We start from the raw sequence: 23,349 nt of genomic DNA, 5'->3' as shown, positions 1-23,349 counted from the left end.
TGTTAATGATATTTATATTAGGTATTGAAATAATTATGACTAGGGGGTTAAATAAACACAGGCAGCAATTTCACATACAAAATCTCTCCCTCATAGCCCCCAAAGGGAGATTAATCAGTGCTATTGTCTCCTATTTAGATAGTTGTTCTAGAGAGAAAACATCCATTACTCATATATTTGTAAGTGGGGATACAAAAGACAAAAGTTGCTATTTCAAATAAAACATAAAGGTAAATGTATTCTATAGTATGACAACAACCCCAAACATACAACGAAAGTGCAAAGAAGAACAAGAAGTCCTGGAAGTGATGGCATGGCCCAACAGAGCCATGGGGGCCGATTTAACAAGCCCGTATTGAGCAAAATGTAACTGTTTCCGCACGAGCCTTTAGGCTAGCCAGAAACAGGAGTTAAGAAGCAGCAGACTTGAGACCGCTGCTCCTTAACTTGTCCACCATCTCTCAGGCGGCGGACAGCAATCCGACCGATCGCATACGATCGGGTTGATTAACATCTCCTGCTAATGGCCAATCTGCAGGGGGCAGCATTGCGCAATGATAAATGCCGTCAGCATAATCGATGTGTGGCGGACATGATCGCTACATCAGATCATATCCGTCCGCACATTGATAATTCAGCCCCCTGATCTCAACATCATCGAGTCTGTCTGGGATTACATGAAGAGACAGAAGCAACTGTGGGTGCCCAAATTCACAGAATAACTGTGGTTAGTTCTCCAAGATGTTCAGAACAACCTACCTGCCGAGTTCCTTAAAAAAAACTGTGTGCAAGTGTACCTAGTAGAGTTGATGCTGTTTTGAAGGCAAAGGGTGGTCGCACCAAATATTGATTTGATTTAGATTTTTCTTTTGTTCACTCACTTTGCATTTTGTTCATTAATAAAAATTAACTAATAAGCTATTAACATTTCTATTTTTTTTAAGTATTCTTACTTTACAGATTTTTTTCACACCTGTAGTGTATAAATAACTTTTAGTGTATCTGCAATATTCCAGTGCGGCTGCTGTCTGTTTATTTATAAGTTCTTTGTGCTGTAACTAGTGTGTAACAACCCTATATTAGTGTTTCCCTTTGTTTTGGAGAATATGGTGCAGAGATTATATTCTTTGTTAAAGGGCTCATTCTCATATCAAAAAGTGATGTCTACTGCATGCACCATTTGTAAGTTCCGCTAACAAATATAGGCCTAGATTTGGAGTTCGGCGGTAGCCGTCAAAACCAGCTGGTTTTGGCCGCCCGCTGGTATTTGGAGTCAGTGATTAAAGGGTCTAACGCTCACTTTTCAGCCGCGACTTTTCCATACCGCAGATCCCCCTACGCCATTTGCGTAGCCTATCTTTTCAATGGGATCTTTCTAACGCCGGTATTTAGAGTCGTTTCTGAAGTGAGCGTTAGAGCTCTAACGACAAGATTCCAGCCGCCTGAAAATAGCAGGAGTTAAGAGCTTTCTGGCTAACGCCGGTTTATAAAGCTCTTAACTACTGTACCCTAAAGTACACTAACACCCATAAACTACCTATGTACCCCTAAACCGAGCTCCCCCCACATCGCCGCCACTCGATTAAAATTTTTAACCCCTAATCTGCCGACCGCCACCTACGTTATACTTATGTACCCCTAATCTGCTACCCCTAACACCGCCGACCCCTATATTATATTTATTAACCCCTAACCTGCCCCCCACAACGTCGCCGCCAGCTACTTACAATAATTAACCCCTAATCTTCCGACCGCAAAGCGCCGCCACCTACGTTATCCCTATGTACCCCTAATCTGATACCCCTAACACCGCCGACCCCTATATTATATTTCTTAACCCCTAATCTGCCCCCCACAACGTCGCCGACACCTGCCTACACTTATTAACTCCTAATCTGCCGAGCGGACCTGAGCGCTACTATAATAAAGTTATTAACCCCTAATCCGCCTCACTAACCCTATCATAAATAGTATTAACCCCTAATCTGCCCTCCCTAACATCGCCGACACCTACCTTCAATTATTAACCCCTAATCTTCCGATCGGAGCTCACCGCTATTCTAATAAATGGATTAACCCCTAAAGCTAAGTCTAACCCTAACACTAACACCCCCCTAAGTTAAATATAATTTTTATCTAACGAAATAAATTAACTCTTATTAAATAAATGATTCCTATTTAAAGCTAAATACTTACCTGTAAAATAAATCCTAATATAGCTACAATATAAATTATAATTATATTATAGCTATTTTAGGATTAATATTTATTTTACAGGCAACTTTGTAATTATTTTAACCAGGTACAATAGCTATTAAATAGTTAAGAACTATTTAATAGCTACCTAGTTAAAATAATAACAAATTTACCTATAAAATAAATCCTAACCTAAGATATAATTAAACCTAACACTACCCTATCAATAAAATAATTAAATAAACTACCTACAATTACCTACAATTAACCTAACACTACACTATCAATAAATTAATTAAACACAATTCCTACAAATAAATACAATTAAATAAACTAGCTAAAGTACAAAAAATAAAAAAGAACTAAGTTACAGAAAATAAAAAAATATTTACAAACATAAGAAAAATATTACAACAATTTTAAACTAATTACACCTACTCTAAGCCCCCTAATAAAATAACAAAGCCCCCCAAAATAAAAAATTCCCTACCCTATTCTAAATTAAAAAAGTTACAAGCTCTTTTACCTTACCAGCCCTGAACAGGGCCCTTTGCGGGGCATGCCCCAAGAAGTTCAGCTCTTTTGCCTGTAAAAAAAAACATACAATACCCCCCCCCCAACATTACAACCACCACCCACATACTATTTTTTTATTTTCTGTAACTTAGTTCTTTTTTATTTTTTGTACTTTAGCTAGTTTATTTAATTGTATTTATTTGTAGGAATTGTGTTTAATTAATTTATTGATAGTGTAGTGTTAGGTTAATTGTAGGTAATTGTAGGTAGTTTATTTAATTATTTTATTGATAGGGTAGTGTTAGGTTTTATTATATCTTAGGTTAGGATTTATTTTACAGGTAAATTTGTTATTATTTTAACTAGGTAACTATTAAATAGTTCTTAACTATTTAATAGCTATTGTACCTGGTTAAAATAATTACAAAGTTGCCTGTAAAATAAATATTAATCCTAAAATAGCTATAATATAATTATAATTTATATTGTAGCTATATTAGGATTTATTTTACAGGTAAGTATTTAGCTTTAAATAGGAATCATTTATTTAATAAGAGTTAATTTATTTCGTTAGATAAAAATTATATTTAACTTAGGGGGGTGTTAGTGTTAGGGTTAGACTTAGCTTTAGGGGTTAATCCATTTATTAGAATAGCGGTGAGCTCCGATCGGAAGATTAGGGGTTAATAATTGAAGGTAGGTGTCGGCGATGTTAGGGAGGGCAGATTAGGGGTTAATACTATTTATGATAGGGTTAGTGAGGCGGATTAGGGGTTAATAACTTTATTATAGTAGCGCTCAGGTCCGCTCGGCAGATTAGGGGTTAATAAATATAATATAGGGGTCGGCGGTGTTAGGGGCAGCAGATTAGGGGTACATAGGGATAACGTAGGTTGCGGCGGTTTACGGAGCGGCAGATTAGGGGTTAAACAAAATATGCAGGGGTCAGCGATAGCGGGGGCGGCAGATTAGGGGTTAATAAGTGTAAGGTTAGGGGGGTTTAGACTCGGGGTACATGTTAGGGTGTTAGGTGCAGACGTAGGAAGTGTTTCCCCATAGGAAACAATGGGGCTGCGTTAGGAGCTGAACGCTGCTTTTTTGCAGGTGTTAGGTTTTTTTTCAGCTCAAACAGCCCCATTGTTTCCTATGGGGGAATCGTGCACGAGCACGTTTTTGAGGCCGGCCGCGTATGTAAGCAACTCTGGTATCGAGAGTTGCATTTGCGGTAAAAATGCTCTACGCTCCTTTTTTGGAGCCTAACGCAGCATTTGTTTGAACTCTCGATACCAGAGTTAAATTTATGGTGCGGCCAGAAAAAAGCCCGCGGAGCGTTAACAGCCCTTTTACCGCCGAACTCCAAATCTAGGCCTTAGAGACCGCAGTTCCTGCAAATCTTTAAGAGCTGACAGGTGATTTCACGTTTAATGGCTCATGTTAAACTTCTTGTCTGATGAGTGTGACGCTGCTATATCTGTGTGCTCTACTACCCTGGCACTATAAATCGTAACGCTGAAGCTGCATTTCCGTCAATAACATATGGGCGATATCTTGGGAAGCATCATCTTTGGAGAAATTGCCCACTCATATCTTACTCAGACTTACTGGATCTCAGACCCACGCCCTTGTATTGGTTATATCCCAGCTTGTATTGGTTATACCCTAACCTCTAATGCACCTGAAAACAATAATCGGGATGTTCCATAATCACCTAATCTGACCAATAGAAATGAGCACCAGCAGTGAAGCTGTCACTGTGTAGCATGTTGCAGGAGTACATTGTTGAAGTCTACAATATACTCCACTCTCTCTAAGACCATGGGAAAAAAATGATGCAAAACAATAAATTACATATTTTACTATGCATTCTTAAAGGGACAGTCTAGGCCAAAATAAACTTTCATGATTCAGATAGAGCATGTAATTTTAAACAATTTTCCAATTTACTTTTATCACCAATTTTGCTTTGTTCTCTTGGTATTCTTAGTTGAAAGCTTAACCTAGGATGTTCATATGCTAATTTCTTAGACCTTGAAGCCCACCTCTTTCAGATTGCATTTTAACAGTTTTTCACCACTAGAGGGTGTTAGTTCACATATTTCATATAGATAACACTGTGCTCGTGCACGTGAAGTAATCTGGGAGCAGGCACTGATTGGCTAGACTGCAAGTCTGTCAAAAGAACTGAAAAAAGGGGCCGTTTGCAGAGGCTTAGATACAAGATAATCACAGAGGTTAAAAGTATATTATTATAACTGTGTTGGTTATGCAAAATTGGGAAATGGGTAATAAAGGGATTATCTATCTTTTAAAACAATAAAAATTCTGGTGTAGACTGTCCCTTTAAGCATTTTATGGGGAATTAAAGTTTGAGCTTTATGTGCTTTTAAATGGACATGAAACCTATTTTTTTTCTTTCATGATTCAGATAGAGAATGTGATTTTAAACAGCTTTCCAAATTACTTCTATTATCTAGTTTGTATTGTCCCTTTAAGTTCACAGTAATATTTTGGGTGCTTTTTATTTAACTGGTGCTGCCCCATTTACACTAAACACCTGCCTATATTTATCACACTGGTTAGTAGCATCATCAGTACAATAAGATCACATGAAGAAAATGACAAGTCATTTGTGTTTAGGCTTGGCAGACAAGAGGTTAATTCTCTTTCTTTTGCTGAACTTCACATTAATGAATAGATTTTTGCATCTTTATGACAAATTGAGATGATTCATTTTTTTTCTTCCTAAGAGATGTTGAGAAGAAAAGAAAAACACAGAGACAGACTCCAGTTGAGAGATAAGACGGAAATTGTATGTAAATTAGAATTTCTTTGTGTCATCCAAATCCGAGCACTAGTTGACAAAAGAGCCTGCGAGCAGCCTAAGGAGATGAATGGGTGTGTTTGGTTTAACCCTCCTGCTGACAGAACACCAACATCACAAGACTAAATTGTATCAACATTGTGTCAACCTATCAGTAATGACATTTTCAGTTTAAAGGCAGTGCTGCCTGGTTATGTGGCACATATATGTGCTGTGTTTCATGCCATGTACATGCTAAATTACAGTAAGGGTAAAGCACTGTGTAAAAACTTTATTTAAATCACACAATCATGACACCTCAGGCTAACCTAGAACTATATGCTGACATTGTCCAGGTGTCTCAAACGAAAAGATCTCTTATCTGCTCCAGACAACAGTCACATACCTAGGTATCTCTTCAACACAGAATATCATGGGAACAAAGAACCTTTGGTAATATAAGCAAAGTGGAAACTTTTTTAAAATTGTATGTTCTGTCTGAATCACAAAAGAACATTTTTGGGTTTTATATCCCTTTAATCTTTGTGCTGATGCAGGAAAATTACAATTAATATTGTAAATCTGTGCGCTTGGCACTGAACAACTGGCCACTGTAAGCCAATATTAGGACTGGCAGAAAACCATGTCTTTGTATACCTATATTTTTGATGACCGCGACCGTGTACGTGATTGTGAGATTTCAATAATGGGATCGGGTCAGGGGGGCGTCCCTATGGCGCTAGGCACGTCTTCCAGACCGCGATCGGATCCTGGAAGCGCTGTTAGCTTCAGGACAACCAAACGTATTTCGTCCTAACGGCGCTAAAGCCCAGTGCGGTAAGGACGAAATAGAACGTCATAGCGCTAAAAGGTTAAAATGAGACTGTAGAAAACTTTCTACACATTTCACAGGCGATACTGGAAGCAGGTGACACTTACCACAGGCATTGTATATATCTTTATAATCCTTGCGCCACTGGTTAATATACTGTGATCTGATTACTTACCAGCATGAAAGCTGTCGTCCTTCACTGATGGTATTTGCAAGTGCTCTCTGACTGATGCACATAATCATAATACCTCTCTCACAATAACCATCTGAATTATGTCTAATGCAATGAATTAGCTGCTTGGAAACCTAGAAATGATTAGATAAGATTGTTTAAACCTTGTGATAAAGAAACCCTCTGAAATTTTTCTTAAAACATAAGCAAAAAAAGAACAAATGAAAATAACAATCTTTCCATAACAACAACATATATAAAGAGTTTGATTGGCATTGAGAGAGGAGGATTCTGTGGGTAATTAAGGAAGAGTCAATAATAAAAAAGAAGGAATACAGACAGACTCTCTATACCAGAGATGACGAACCTTGGCACTCCAGATGTTTCAGAACTACAATTCCTATGATGATCAACTGGACTGCAGAGGGCCTAAGCATCATGGGAAATGTAGTTGTGAAACATCTGGAGTGCCAAGATTCACCATCAATACTCTATACACAATCAAAGGGAAAACAGACTCAGAAATTATACAGAAAAGTCTGAACTGACCAGTCTTGCCTGGGGCCATAATGTCAGATAGACTGAAGAATCATCTTCCAAAAAGCAGCTGATGTCACTGTATCCTTGTTACACTTGTATGCTCTATGAATACAGGTAGCCCTCAGTTTACGCCGGGGTTAGGTTCCAGAAGGAATGGTTGTAAATCGAAACCGTTACCCAATTTATAATGTAAGTCAATGGGAAGTGAGGGAGTTAGGTTGCAAGCCCCTCTCAAAATTGTCATATATAACACCTAATACATTATTTTTTAAAGCTTTGAAATGAAGACTTTAAATGCTAAACAGCATTATAAACCTAATAAAATAGATTTTATCATCATGAAACTAAGTTTAATGAACAAAAACATTTTCTAACAGCACCTAAAAAAAGTATCACACAAACACAGACTATCATCATCAATCTAAGTTTAATGAACAAAAACATTTGCTAAACAGCACCTAATAACATAATTACACAACAGGCTGTATCATCAGCAAACTAAGTTTAATGAACAAAAACGTGTTTTTTTTTACTTGCCTTTTTCTGCAAACAGCTCTCTGCATTGAGTCTGCAGCTAAGGGAAGTGGCTGCTAGATCTTGTTCCTTTGAAAGCTGATCCATTGATCATGTCTGGCTTGCTTGGCTTTGCATTTCTTTGCTGCAACACAAGCGGACAGCTCCACCTACTGGCTATTTTAATGAATGCACTGCTTTTCAATGCTTTTCAATAGCAGTCAATGCTTTTTAGTAGTAGTCACATGACTGAAAAAAGGGCGTTATTCTGAAACGGTGCAAATTGAACCGTCGTAAACCGAGGGCCACCTGTACTCCCTGCAAACACACAAAGAGCATATGTTCTGTTTTTATGCAATATTACTCTACTGACTATGTTAATACAATCTCCCTCTACTGACTGTGTTTATACAATCTCACTTTACAGACTGTGTTTATACAATCTCACTCTACAGACTGTGTTTATACAATCTTACTCTACTGACTGTGTTTATACAATCTTATTCTGACTGTTTTTATACACTCTTACTCTACTGACTGTGTTTATACAATACAATCTCACTCTACTGACTGTGTTTATGCAATCTCACTCTACTGACTGTGTTTATACAATCTCACTCTACAGACTAGGTTTATGTATTCTTACTCTACTGACTGTGTTTATACAATCTCACTCTACTGACTGTGTTTATACAATCTCACACTACTGACTGTGTTTATACAATCTTACTCTACTGACTGTGTTTATACAATCTTACTCTACTGACTGTGTTTATACAATCTTACTCTACTGACTGTGTTTATACAATACAATCACACTCTACCAACTGTGTTTATACAATCTCACTCTACTGACTGTGTTTATACAATCTTACTCTACTGACTGTGTTTATACAATCTTACTCTACTGACTGTGTTTATACACTCTTACTCTACTGACTGTGTTTATACAATACAATCTCACTCTACCAACTGTGTTTATACAATCTCACTCTACTGACTGTGTTTATACAATCTTACTCTACTGACTGTGTTTATACAATCTTACTCTACTGACTGTGTTTATACATTCTTACTCTACTGACTGTGTTTATACAATCTTACTCTACTGACTGTGTTTATACAATCTTATTCTACTGACTGTTTTTATACACTGTTACTCTACTGACTGTGTTTATACAATACAATCTTACTCTACTGACTGTATTTATGCAATCTCACTCTACTGACTGTGTTTATACAATCTCACTCTACAGACTGTGTTTATACAATCCCACTCTACAGACTGTGTTTATACAATCTCACTCTACTGACTAGATTTATGCTTTCTTACTTTACAGACAGTGTTTATACAATCTCACTCTACTGACTGTATTTATACAAACTCACTCTACTGTCTGTGTTTATACAATCTCACTCTACCGACTGTGTTTATACAATCTCACTCTACTGATTGTGTTTATACAATCTCACTCTACAGACTAGGTTTATGTATTCTTACTCTACTGACTGTGTTTATGCAATCTCACTCTACTGACTGTGTTTATACAATCTTATTCTGACTGTTTTTATACACTCTTACTCTACTGACTGTGTTTATACAATACAATCTCACTCTACCAACTGTGTTTATACAATCTCACTCTACTGACTGTGTTTATACAATCTTACTCTACTGACTGTGTTTATACAATCTTACTCTACTGACTGTGTTTATACAATCTTACTCTACTGACTGTGTTTATACAATACAATCTCACTCTACCAACTGTGTTTATACAATCTCACTCTACTGACTGTGTTTATACAATCTTACTCTACTGACTGTGTTTATACAATCTTACTCTACTGACTGTGTTTATACAATCTTACTCTACTGACTGTGTTTATACAATCTTACTCTACTGACTGTGTTTATACAATCTTATTCTGACTGTTTTTATACACTCTTACTCTACTGACTGTGTTTATACAATACAATCTCACTCTACCAACTGTGTTTATACAATCTCACTCTACTGACTGTGTTTATACAATCTTACTCTACTGACTGTGTTTATACAATCTCACTCTACTGACTGTGTTTATACAATCTTACTCTACTGACTGTGTTTATACAATCTTACTCTACTGACTGTGTTTATACAATCTTACTCTACTGACTGTGTTTATACAATACAATCTCACTCTACCAACTGTGTTTATACAATCTCACTCTACTGACTGTGTTTATACAATCTTACTCTACTGACTGTGTTTATACACTCTTACTCTACTGACTGTGTTTATACAATACAATCTCACTCTACCAACTGTGTTTATACAATCTCACTCTACTGACTGTGTTTATACAATCTTACTCTACTGACTGTGTTTATACAATCTTACTCTACTGACTGTGTTTATACAATCTTACTCTACTGACTGTGTTTATACAATCTTATTCTGGCTGTTTTTATACACTCTTACTCTACTGACTGTGTTTATACAATACAATCTCACTCTACCAACTGTGTTTATACAATCTCACTCTACTGACTGTGTTTATACAATCTTACTCTACTGACTGTGTTTATACAATCTTACTCTACTGACTGTGTTTATACAATCTTACTCTACTGACTGTGTTTATACAATCTTATTCTACTGACTGTTTTTATACACTGTTACTCTACTGACTGTGTTTATACAATACAATCTTACTCTACTGACTGTATTTATGCAATCTCACTCTACTGACTGTGTTTATACAATCTCACTCTACAGACTGTGTTTATACAATCTCACTCTACTGACTGTGTTTATACAATCTTACTCTACTGACTGTGTTTATACAATCTTACTCTACTGACTGTGTTTATACAATCTTATTCTACTGACTGTTTTTATACACTGTTACTCTACTGACTGTGTTTATACAATACAATCTTACTCTACTGACTGTATTTATGCAATCTCACTCTACTGACTGTGTTTATACAATCTCACTCTACAGACTGTGTTTATACAATCTCACTCTACAGACTGTGTTTATACAATCTCACTCTACTGACTAGATTTATGCTTTCTTACTTTACAGACAGTGTTTATACAATCTCACTCTACTGACTGTGTTTATACAAACTCACTCTACTGACTGTGTTTATACAATCTCACTCTACCGACTGTGTTTATACAATCTCACTCTACCAACTGTGTTTATACAATCTCACTCTACTGACTGTGTTTATACAATCTTACTCTACTGACTGTGTTTATACAATCTTACTCTACTGACTGTGTTTATACAATCTTACTCTACTGACTGTGTTTATACAATCTTATTCTACTGACTGTTTTTATACACTGTTACTCTACTGACTGTGTTTATACAATACAATCTTACTCTACTGACTGTATTTATGCAATCTCACTCTACTGACTGTGTTTATACAATCTCACTCTACAGACTGTGTTTATACAATCTCACTCTACAGACTGTGTTTATACAATCTCACTCTACAGACTGTGTTTATACAATCTCACTCTACTGACTAGATTTATGCTTTCTTACTTTACAGACAGTGTTTATACAATCTCACTCTACTGACTGTGTTTATACAAACTCACTCTACTGACTGTGTTTATACAATCTCACTCTACCGACTGTGTTTATACAATCTCACTCTACTGATTGTGTTTATACAATCTCACTCTACAGACTAGGTTTATGTATTCTTACTCTACTGACTGTGTTTATGCAATCTCACTCTACTGACTGTGTTTATACAATCTTATTCTGACTGTTTTTATACACTCTTACTCTACTGACTGTGTTTATACAATACAATCTCACTCTACCAACTGTGTTTATACAATCTCACTCTACTGACTGTGTTTATACAATCTTACTCTACTGACTGTGTTTATACAATCTTACTCTACTGACTGTTTATACAATCTTACTCTACTGACTGTGTTTATACAATACAATCTCACTCTACCAACTGTGTTTATACAATCTCACTCTACTGACTGTGTTTATACAATCTTACTCTACTGACTGTGTTTATACACTCTTACTCTACTGACTGTGTTTATACAATACAATCTCACTCTACCAACTGTGTTTATACAATCTCACTCTACTGACTGTGTTTATACAATCTTACTCTACTGACTGTGTTTATACAATCTTACTCTACTGACTGTGTTTATACAATCTTATTCTACTGACTGTTTTTATACACTGTTACTCTACTGACTGTGTTTATACAATACAATCTTACTCTACTGACTGTATTTATGCAATCTCACTCTACTGACTGTGTTTATACAATCTCACTCTACAGACTGTGTTTATACAATCTCACTCTACAGACTGTGTTTATACAATCTCACTCTACTGACTAGATTTATGCTTTCTTACTTTACAGACAGTGTTTATACAATCTCACTCTACTGACTGTGTTTATACAAACTCACTCTACTGACTGTGTTTATACAATCTCACTCTACCGACTGTGTTTATACAATCTCACTCTACAGACTGTGTTTATACAATCTCACTCTACTGACTAGATTTATGCTTTCTTACTTTACAGACAGTGTTTATACAATCTCACTCTACTGACTGTGTTTATACAAACTCACTCTACTGACTGTGTTTATACAATCTCACTCTACTGACTGTGTTTATACAATCTTACTCTACTGACTGTGTTTATACAATCTTACTCTACTGACTGTGTTTATACAATACAATCTCACTCTACCAACTGTGTTTATACAATCTCACTCTACTGACTGTGTTTATACAATCTTACTCTACTGACTGTGTTTATACAATCTTACTCTACTGACTGTGTTTATACACTCTTACTCTACTGACTGTGTTTATACAATACAATCTCACTCTACCAACTTTGTTTATACAATCTCACTCTACTGACTGTGTTTATACAATCTTACTCTACTGACTGTGTTTATACAATCTTACTCTACTGACTGTGTTTATACAATCTTACTCTACTGACTGTGTTTATACAATCTTACTCTACTGACTGTGTTTATACAATCTTACTCTACTGACTGTGTTTATACAATCTTATTCTACTTACTGTTTTTATACACTGTTACTCTACTGACTGTGTTTATACAATACAATCTTACTCTACTGACTGTATTTATGCAATCTCACTCTACTGACTGTGTTTATACAATCTCACTCTACAGACTGTGTTTATACAATCTCACTCTACAGACTGTGTTTATACAATCTTACTCTACTGACTGTGTTTATACACTCTTACTCTACTGACTGTGTTTATACAATACAATCTCACTCTACCAACTTTATTTATACAATCTCACTCTACTGACTGTGTTTATACAATCTTACTCTACTGACTGTGTTTATACAATCTTACTCTACTGACTGTGTTTATACAATCTTACTCTACTGACTGTGTTTATACAATCTTACTCTACTGACTGTGTTTATACAATCTTATTCTACTTACTGTTTTTATACACTGTTACTCTACTGACTGTGTTTATACAATACAATCTTACTCTACTGACTGTATTTATGCAATCTCACTCTACTGACTGTGTTTATACAATCTCACTCTACAGACTGTGTTTATACAATCTCACTCTACTGACTAGATTTATGCTTTCTTACTTTACAGACAGTGTTTATACAATCTCACTCTACTGACTGTGTTTATACAAACTCACTCTACTGACTGTGTTTATACAATCTCACTCTACCGACTGTGTTTATACAATCTCACTCTACTGATTGTGTTTATACAATCTCACTCTACAGACTAGGTTTATGTATTCTTACTCTACTGACTGTGTTTATGCAATCTCACTCTACTGACTGTGTTTATACAATCTTATTCTGACTGTTTTTATACACTCTTACTCTACTGACTGTGTTTATACAATACAATCTCACTCTACCAACTGTGTTTATACAATCTCACTCTACTGACTGTGTTTATACAATCTTACTCTACTGACTGTGTTTATACAATCTTACTCTACTGACTGTGTTTATACAATCTTACTCTACTGACTGTGTTTATACAATACAATCTCACTCTACCAACTGTGTTTATACAATCTCACTCTACTGACTGTGTTTATACAATCTCACTCTACTGACTGTGTTTATACAATCTTACTCTACTGACTGTGTTTATACACTCTTACTCTACTGACTGTGTTTATACAATACAATCTCACTCTACCAACTGTGTTTATACAATCTCACTCTACTGACTGTGTTTATACAATCTTACTCTACTGACTGTGTTTATACAATCTTACTCTACTGACTGTGTTTATACAATCTTACTCTACTGACTGTGTTTATACAATCTTACTCTACTGACTGTGTTTATACAATCTTATTCTACTGACTGTTTTTATACACTGTTACTCTACTGACTGTGTTTATACAATACAATCTTACTCTACTGACTGTATTTATGCAATCTCACTCTACTGACTGTGTTTATACAATCTCACTCTACAGACTGTGTTTATACAATCTCACTCTACAGACTGTGTTTATACAATCTCACTCTACTGACTAGATTTATGCTTTCTTACTTTACAGACAGTGTTTATACAATCTCACTCTACTGACTGTGTTTATACAAACTCACTCTACTGACTGTGTTTATACAATCTCACTCTACCGACTGTGTTTATACAATCTCACTCTACTGATTGTGTTTATACAATCTCACTCTACAGACTAGGTTTATGTATTCTTACTCTACTGACTGTGTTTATGCAATCTCACTCTACTGACTGTGTTTATACAATCTCACTCTACAGACTAGGTTTATGTATTCTTACTCTACTGACTGTGTTTATACAATCTCACTCTACTGACTGTGTTTATACAATCTCACACTACTGACTGTGTTTATACAATCTCACTCTACTGACTGTGTTAATACAATCTCACTCTACTGACTGTGTTTATACAATCTCACTCTACAGACTAGATTTATGCTTTCTTACTCTACAGACAGCGTTTATACAATCTCACTCTACTGACTGTGTTTATACAATCTCACTCTACTGACTAGGTTTATGCATTCTTACTCTACTGACTGTGTTTATGCAATCTCACTCTACTGACTGTGTTTATACAATCTCACTCTACTGACTATGTTTATACAATCTCACTCTTCTGAATGTGTTTATACAATCTCACTCTACAGACTAGGTTTATGCATTCTTACTCTACTAACTGTGTTTATGCAATCTCACTCTACTGACTATGTTTATACAATCTCACTCTACAGACTAGGTTTATGCAATCTTAATCTACTGACTGTGTTTATGCAATCTCACTCTACAGACTAGGTTTATGAAATCTTACTCTACAGACAGTGTTTATACAATCTCACTCTACTGACTAGGTGTATGCAATCTTACTCTACTGACTGTGTTTATGCAATTTTACTCTACTGACTGTGTTTATACAATCTCACTCTACTGACTGTGTTTATACAATCTCACTCCACTGACTGTGTTTATACAATGTTACTCTACTGCCTGTGTTTATACAATCTCCTTCTACTGACTGTGTTTATGCAATCTCACTCTACAGACTAGATTTATGCTTTCTTACTTTACAGACAGCGTTTATACAATCTCACTCTACTGACTGTGTTTATACAATCTCACTCTACTGACTAGGTTTATGCATTCTTACTCTACTGACTGTGTTTATGCAATCTCACTCTACTGACTGTGTTTATACAATCTCACTCTACTGACTATGTTTATACAATCTCACTCTACTGAATGTGTTTATACAATCTCACTCTACAGACTAGGTTTATGCTTTCTTACTCTACTGACTGTGTTTATGCAATCTCACTCTACTGACTGTGTTTATACAATCTTACTCTACTGACTGTGTTTATACAATCTTATTCTACTGACTGTTTTTATACACTGTTACTCTACTGACTGTGTTTATACAATACAATCTTACTCTACTGACTGTATTTATGCAATCTCACTCTACTGACTGTGTTTATACAATCTCACTCTACAGACTGTGTTTATACAATCTCACTCTACAGACTGTGTTTATACAATCTCACTCTACTGACTAGATTTATGCTTTCTTACTTTACAGACAGTGTTTATACAATCTCACTCTACTGACTGTGTTTATACAAACTCACTCTACTGACTGTGTTTATACAATCTCACTCTACCGACTGTGTTTATACAATCTCACTCTACTGATTGTGTTTATACAATCTCCCTCTACAGACTAGGTTTATGTATTCTTACTCTACTGACTGTGTTTATGCAATCTCACTCTACTGACTGTGTTTATACAATCTCACTCTACTGACTGTGTTTATACAATCTCACTCTACCGACTGTGTTTATACAATCTCACTCTACTGATTGTGTTTATACAATCTCACTCTACAGACTAGGTTTATGTATTCTTACTCTACTGACTGTGTTTATGCAATCTCACTCTACTGACTGTGTTTATACAATCTCACTCTACTGACTGTGTTTATACAATCTCACTCTACAGACTAGATTTATGCTTTCTTACTTTACAGACAGCGTTTATACAATCTCACTCTACTGACTGTGTTTATACAATCTCACTCTACTGACTAGGTTTATGCATTCTTACTCTACTGACTGTGTTTATGCAATCTCACTCTACTCACTGTGTTTATACAATCTCACTCTACTGACTATGTTTATACAATCTCACTCTACTGAATGTGTTTATACAATCTCACTCTACAGACTAGGTTTATGCTTTCTTACTCTACTGACTGTGTTTATGCAATCTCACTCTACTGACTGTGTTTACACAATCTCACTCTACAGACAGTGTTTATACAATCACACTCAACCGACTGTGTTTATACAATCTCACTCTACTGACTGTGTTTATACAATCTCACTCTACAGACTAGGTTTATGTATTCTTACTCTACTGACTGTGTTTATACAATCTCACTCTACTGACTGTGTTTATACAATCTCACACTACTGACTGTGTTTATACAATCTCACTCTACTGACTGTGTTAATACAATCTCACTCTACTGACTGTGTTTATACAATCTCACTCTACAGACTAGATTTATGCTTTCTTACTCTACAGACAGCGTTTATACAATCTCACTCTACTGACTGTGTTTATACAATCTCACTCTACTGACTAGGTTTATGCATTCTTACTCTACTGACTGTGTTTATGCAATCTCACTCTACTGACTGTGTTTATACAATCTCACTCTACTGACTATGTTTATACAATCTCACTCTACTGAATGTGTTTATACAATCTCACTCTACAGACTAGGTTTATGCATTCTTACTCTACTAACTGTGTTTATGCAATCTCACTCTACTGACTATGTTTATACAATCTCACTCTACAGACTAGGTTTATGCAATCTTACTCTACTGACTGTGTTTATGCAATCTCACTCTACAGACTAGGTTTATGAAATCTTACTCTACAGACAGTGTTTATACAATCTCACTCTACTGACTAGGTGTATGCAATCTTACTCTACTGACTGTGTTTATGCAATTTTACTCTACTGACTGTGTTTATACAATCTCACTCTACTGACTGTGTTTATACAATCTAACTCCACTGACTGTGTTTATACAATGTTACTCTACTGCCTGTGTTTATACAATCTCCTTCTACTGACTGTGTTTATGCAATCTCACTCTACAGACTAGGTTTATGAAATCTTACTCTACAGACAGTGTTTATACAATCTCACTCTACTGACTAGGTGTATGCAATCTTACTCTACTGACTGTGTTTATGCAATTTTACTCTACTGACTGTGTTTATACAATCTCACTCTACTGACTGTGTTTATACAATCTCACTCCACTGACTGTGTTTATACAATGTTACTCTACTGCCTGTGTTTATACAATCTCCTTCTACTGACTGTATTTATGCAATCTCACTCTACAGACTAGGTTTATGAAATCTTACTCTACAGACAGTGTTTATACAATCTCACTTTATTGACTGTGTTTATACAATCTTACTCTACTGACTGTGTTTATGCAATTTTACTCTACTGATTGTGTTTATACAATCTCACTCCACTGACTGACACTGTGTTTATACAATCTCACTCCACTGACTGTGTTTATACAATCTTTTTTTTTTTTTTTTTTATATTTATTTATAAATCCAGCAGTTTACAAAAATGCAAAAACAGATCTGACAAAACAAAATGTTATCAAAATTGCGCCACGCAGGGCCAAAACTCATCTGAGAAAACAATCAAAACAGTCATCCTGTGTACCTGCATGCTAACAATTTGCCTTAGCTTCAAAGGTATGCATACTGCTGGAGTTTTTTTTTTTTTATGTTGCTCAACCAATTCAGCAAAAAAAAAAAAAAAAAAAGAGAAACATAAACATAAATAAAACAAACATTTGAACTGACAACCAGTTCATAATACACATCGTGAGAAAAAAATAAAAAAAAAAAATTATATAATTGTTTATATAAGACCCAAGAAACTACAACTATATCTCGTTCTGGAGGTAGAGACTGGCCCACGAACAACCTTGTTTGAGCACATTAAGTCTAGCTGCGTGGTTCTATCCAATACTATATCTCTCACGGGGGTATGAAACCTGCTTTATGCAAGGATTTCAAAATATCTGCTTGTATCACCGGTGGTTGTAATTTAATAATGTCTACCCATTTTATGTAAAAATCTCTAACTTGGGTTTCTTTATTTGGCTCTAGGTTCAATAGTTCTATTATTAATTGGACAGTCATTTTTTGGACAAAGTCCGCTAGACTCGGGTATTTTTTAGCTTTCCAGTGCCGGAAAATTAAGTTCCTGGCAATTTGTATTGCCGATATTAATAAGGCATACTCTCCTTTTACATATTTATTATCAAGAATAAAGAAAATTATACTTATAGGTGTAAAAACCACCCTTTGACTCAGGAACCTATTCAGCCAAAACTCTATTTTCTTCCAGAACTGATATATCCGCGGGCAACGCCATAAACAATGAACAATATCTGCCCTGGGCTCATAGCAGTGAAAGCAATTCCCTTTAAGATTCTTATCCCATTTGGCTAAACGTATGGGCGTGATATATGCCTGGTTAACCAAATAACTATGAGATTCCTTCCAAGCTGTGTATCTAGAACCCACTGTCCCTATACTCCGTTTAATATCCTGGGGTAATAAATCAGGAAAATAGTTTTCCCATTTTTTAGTGAGAATTTCTAGGTGCATCTCACCCTTTTTTTTCAGTATCATCCTGTACCAAAATGCTATTGAATGAAAACCTGCCCGGTATATTTGTAGTCCAGCTTCTATTGCCCCTAGACCCCCATCACCTTGGGAATTTTGTGTTATGTAATTATAAAATTGTCTAACCTGTAGAAAAGCGAAGAAATGCTGCCTCGGGATAGTATATTCAAATTGTATCTGAGAAAATGGTTTAATGACCCCCGTGTCTTTATCAACTAGTTGTTGTAAAAATTCTAATCCTTTTTTTTTCCATAGATGAAAAATACCAAAACTTAATCCTGGGCCAAATTCCGGATGTCCCACCATAGGGAGATACTTGGAAAACCTATAGTTTATTTTGAGATCTACACATAATTTCTGCCATACTTTGACTATGTTACTAACAATCTTATTCTTTAATATCATTGCTGGAATTTTAGATATGGGAGCATGTAAAATAGCTTTTAAGGAAAATGGTTTTATTATACTACCCTCTATATCTTTAAAAGAACAGTGTTCTTTATCGGTAATCCAGTCAATTGCTATTTTTAACATTGCTACCTGATTATATGTTTTAATATTGGGGAGACCAAACCCTCCATAATCTTTATCTAAATACAGTGTATTTTTAGCAAGTCTCACACGCTTTCCGCCCCATATGAAAACTTTACATTCTCTATCATATTTCATCATATCCCTGTTTTTTATAAAAATAGGGAGATTCTGCATTATATACAACAATTGTGGAAATAAAAATGTTTTCAACATCATAATCCTAGCAGAGACCGAAATAGGTAATGGTCTCCACTTCTCCAACACTGTAGAACATTCTAGAAAAAATTTGGAGTGGTTTAGTGAATACCACAATTCTGGATTTGAACTTAAGTATAGCCCTAAATATTTGATTTGATTGACCTCTCGAAAAGGGTGTTGGAAGCTATATTTTTTAGGCCGCTTTATCCACAATAGTTCTGATTTTGGCTGGTTTACCTTGTACCCCGAAAAGGAGCCAAATTCATTAATTATTTCCAACAGTAAGGGGATACTTTGTGCAGTTCTTGATAAGAAAAGTATTAAATCATCTGCGTATAAGGATAAAACAACATTGTGGTCCCCCAATTTAATTCCTTGCAGTACCTGCCTGAGTCTAACCGCTAGGGGTTCAATTGAAAGGTTAAAAAGCAGGGGTGACAATGGACAACCCTGTCTAGTCCCTTTCATCAATGTTATTTTTGGTGAAAAATATCCATTTACAAACAGTGTTGAGCAAGGTGCCTTATAGATCAGTTTAATAAATTTGAGGAAGTTACCTGTAATACCAAATTGAGATAATGACGTAAATAGATGTTCCCATACAATCGCATCGAAGGCTTTTTCTGCGTCTAGTGTTAAAAGTGCCAAATCTACTTCATTTACGTTATGTTTGATTTCAGTTTTATTCCAATAGTAGCTCAAAACTAGTAATGCTTTTCGTATGTTTTTTGTTATACTTCTTCCTGGCATAAATCCTGTTTGATCATTGTGGATCAACTTATTTATATACTTTTTCAACCTATCCGCCATAATTGCTGTGATAAATTTATAATCATTATTTAATAATGATATCGGTCTATAAGCATTAAGGTTTTCCGGGTCCTTATCTTTTTTGTGCAATAAGATAACTGTAGAAGCACAGAAAAGGCTAGATTCTATTTCATGTTTAATAAAATATTGATTAAATAGATCTTGCAATGTACCCCCAATTTCAGTTTTAAGTATTCTGTAGAATTCTACAGGAACTTGGTCCGGGCCAGGAGCTTTGTTTAATTTAGCCTTATCTATTACTGTTAGAATTTCCTCTTCTGAAATAGGTTTATTTAGTTCTATAAGATCCTCTGCAGGTATTTGAGGGAGAGGCACTTTCTTCCAAAAATGGTCTTTGGCCGTTTCATTAACTGTCCCTGCTGAATAAATTTCACGATAGTAGTCATACATTACCTTATTTATCTCCTTTGGGGAGGTAATTCTACGATCTCCCATTTTAATACTGCTAATGTTTCTCTTCCCATCGTTTCCACTTTTATTTAATTTAGCCAAAAACTTAGCTGACCTTCCCTGATAACTAGAGAAAAAGGCATTCGCCTTCCTATCCTGTTTTGCTATTTTGAGTTTAAGAAAACCCTCTCTTTCTACTTTGGCTTTCCTGTATCTCGCCCAAGTTTCGTCATTAGGATTATCAATATATATTTTATAGTTATTTCTTAATTGATTTGCTAATTGTAAATCCCGGGCTCTCATTTTCTTTTCCCGTCTAATTACATAGCTTTTTATTTCACCGCGGAGGACCGCTTTTGCAGCCTCCCAGAAGACCTCTATTTTATGGTAGTAATTTATATTTTCTGTTTTGTATTGTTTCCATTTTTGTACTAAAAATCTATTAAAATCAATATCCTGTATCAAATATTTTGGGAAGAAAAAATTATTATTCCCTGACTTCCTAGATCTAATACCTTCTATATCAAGACCGATTATCGCGTGGTCCGATATAACTATATCATCTATCATTGGGTTTAAATCTAAAGATAACATGGACTCATTGACTAAGAAAAGATCTATGCGGGACATTACTTTGTGGGTCTTAGATACACAGGAGAAACATCTCATATCGGGAAACTTTGATCGCCAAATATCATGAAGATTTAGTTTGTGTCGAAAGGCTTTAAATAATTTTTCTTCCGCTTTTCTACCTATAGGGCGATTACCAGCTCTTATTCTATCCACCATAGGAACTGGTGTCATGTTAAAATCTCCTGCAATAATCATATTCTTGTTAATATAGGGGAAAAGTTTAACATACAAATCATCCCAGAACCCTGGCTCTAATCTATTGGGGCCATATACATTACATATAAATAATGAGGCGTTACCATGTTCAATTCCAAATATAATGTATCTCCCACCCGGATCCCTTTCCTGTATTATGATTTTATATTTAAACTTCTTAGAGAATAAAACCGCTACCCCTCTCTTCCGGTTAGGTCCAGGGGCAGCAATTACCTCTCCTACCCATTTACATTTAAGTTTCACCATTTCTGCCTCTTGCAAGTGTGTCTCTTGCAAGAGAGCTATATCTGGGGGTTTTTTCTTTAATAGTTTTAAAATTATAGACCTTTTGGCTGGAGAGGTTATCCCCCCCACGTTCCATGATACTAAGTTAACCATTGCAGTTTCTGGGTCTTAAAACACAATAAAAATAACAAGTCAAAACAAAACAAAACAAAGCAAAACAAAAAAAAAAAAAAAAAAAAAAAACAAAAAAAAAAAAAAAAAAAAAAAAGAAAACAAAACCAATCAAACATCCTAACATAATTTCCTATTATAGAACCTTCTAAGTCTTTACATAGCTGGGCCATACCACTATACCATTTACAGCATAATAAAAAACCTAATATTATAGAAGCCAACACTTTATGTTTCCTTATAAGGACTTAATATATTCTTTGGCTTCTTGCGGAGATTTTAATGTAATATTTTCATTATTATGTTTAAAACATATTTTGGCGGGGTACATGAGTCTGGCCTGTATGCCTTTTTGTATTAGCGTCGTGCAAAAGGGTGAAATTTCTCTGCGTTTTATGGAAGTTTCATTAGAATAGTCCTGAAATAACAAGATTTTCTCTTGACCTATCATTAATGGCCTTTTTTGTCTCATAATTGTCTCATAATTGAAATTTTATCTTGAAAATTAAGATATTTTACCATAATGGCCCTAGGCTTATTTGTGCCATTACTATCTACTCTAGGGGAGCCTAGTCTGTGGGCCCTTTCTACCAAAAAAGACACATCTGAGGTTTGTAGACCCAATAACGTTGGTAAATCTTTGGCAGTAAATTTAATTAAATCTTGGTATTGAGGGATATCTGGGAGCCCTATTATTTTCACGTTATTCCTACGTGCGCGATCCTCTAGCTCTTCAACTTTAAATTGCATATTTTTGATTATATCCTGTTGTGTTTTATATAACTTATCCTGTGTGGCCACCTGATCTTCCAGGTCCGAGATTCTCATTTCTGCTTCCCCTAACCTGTTGGAAAAATGTCTAATCTCTTCAGTAAGACCAGATATCTCGGTTTTAATTGCATTAAGTTGGGGTACTATTAATTCAGAAATTTGCTGTAATAAATTTTGAGTATCAAAGTTACCCGCTTGTAATACCTGGCCCTCCATACTCTGTTCCATATCAATAAGTTTTGTTTTTTTCTCACGTTGTTTAGGTGGCATTGCTGGCGATTTAACCTTTGCTGAAGTGATAAATCTCTCCATTAAAGGAAAGAAAATTAGGAACTAAAGTGAAACCTATTATTCTGTTTCTTAAAAAACATTAAGCCTAGATACCTAGGTTGTGAAATTTGTCAAAAACAAAACATCCTCAAAAAAAATAAAAAAAAATAAAAAAAAAAATAAACACATGTGAACTTAACTATAAAGTAAAACAAGTGAGT

This window comes from Bombina bombina, chromosome 7 (genome assembly GCF_027579735.1).
Source record: "Bombina bombina isolate aBomBom1 chromosome 7, aBomBom1.pri, whole genome shotgun sequence".
NCBI classification, from domain to species: domain Eukaryota; kingdom Metazoa; phylum Chordata; class Amphibia; order Anura; family Bombinatoridae; genus Bombina; species Bombina bombina.
Note: the sequence above shows the minus strand (reverse complement) of the source record.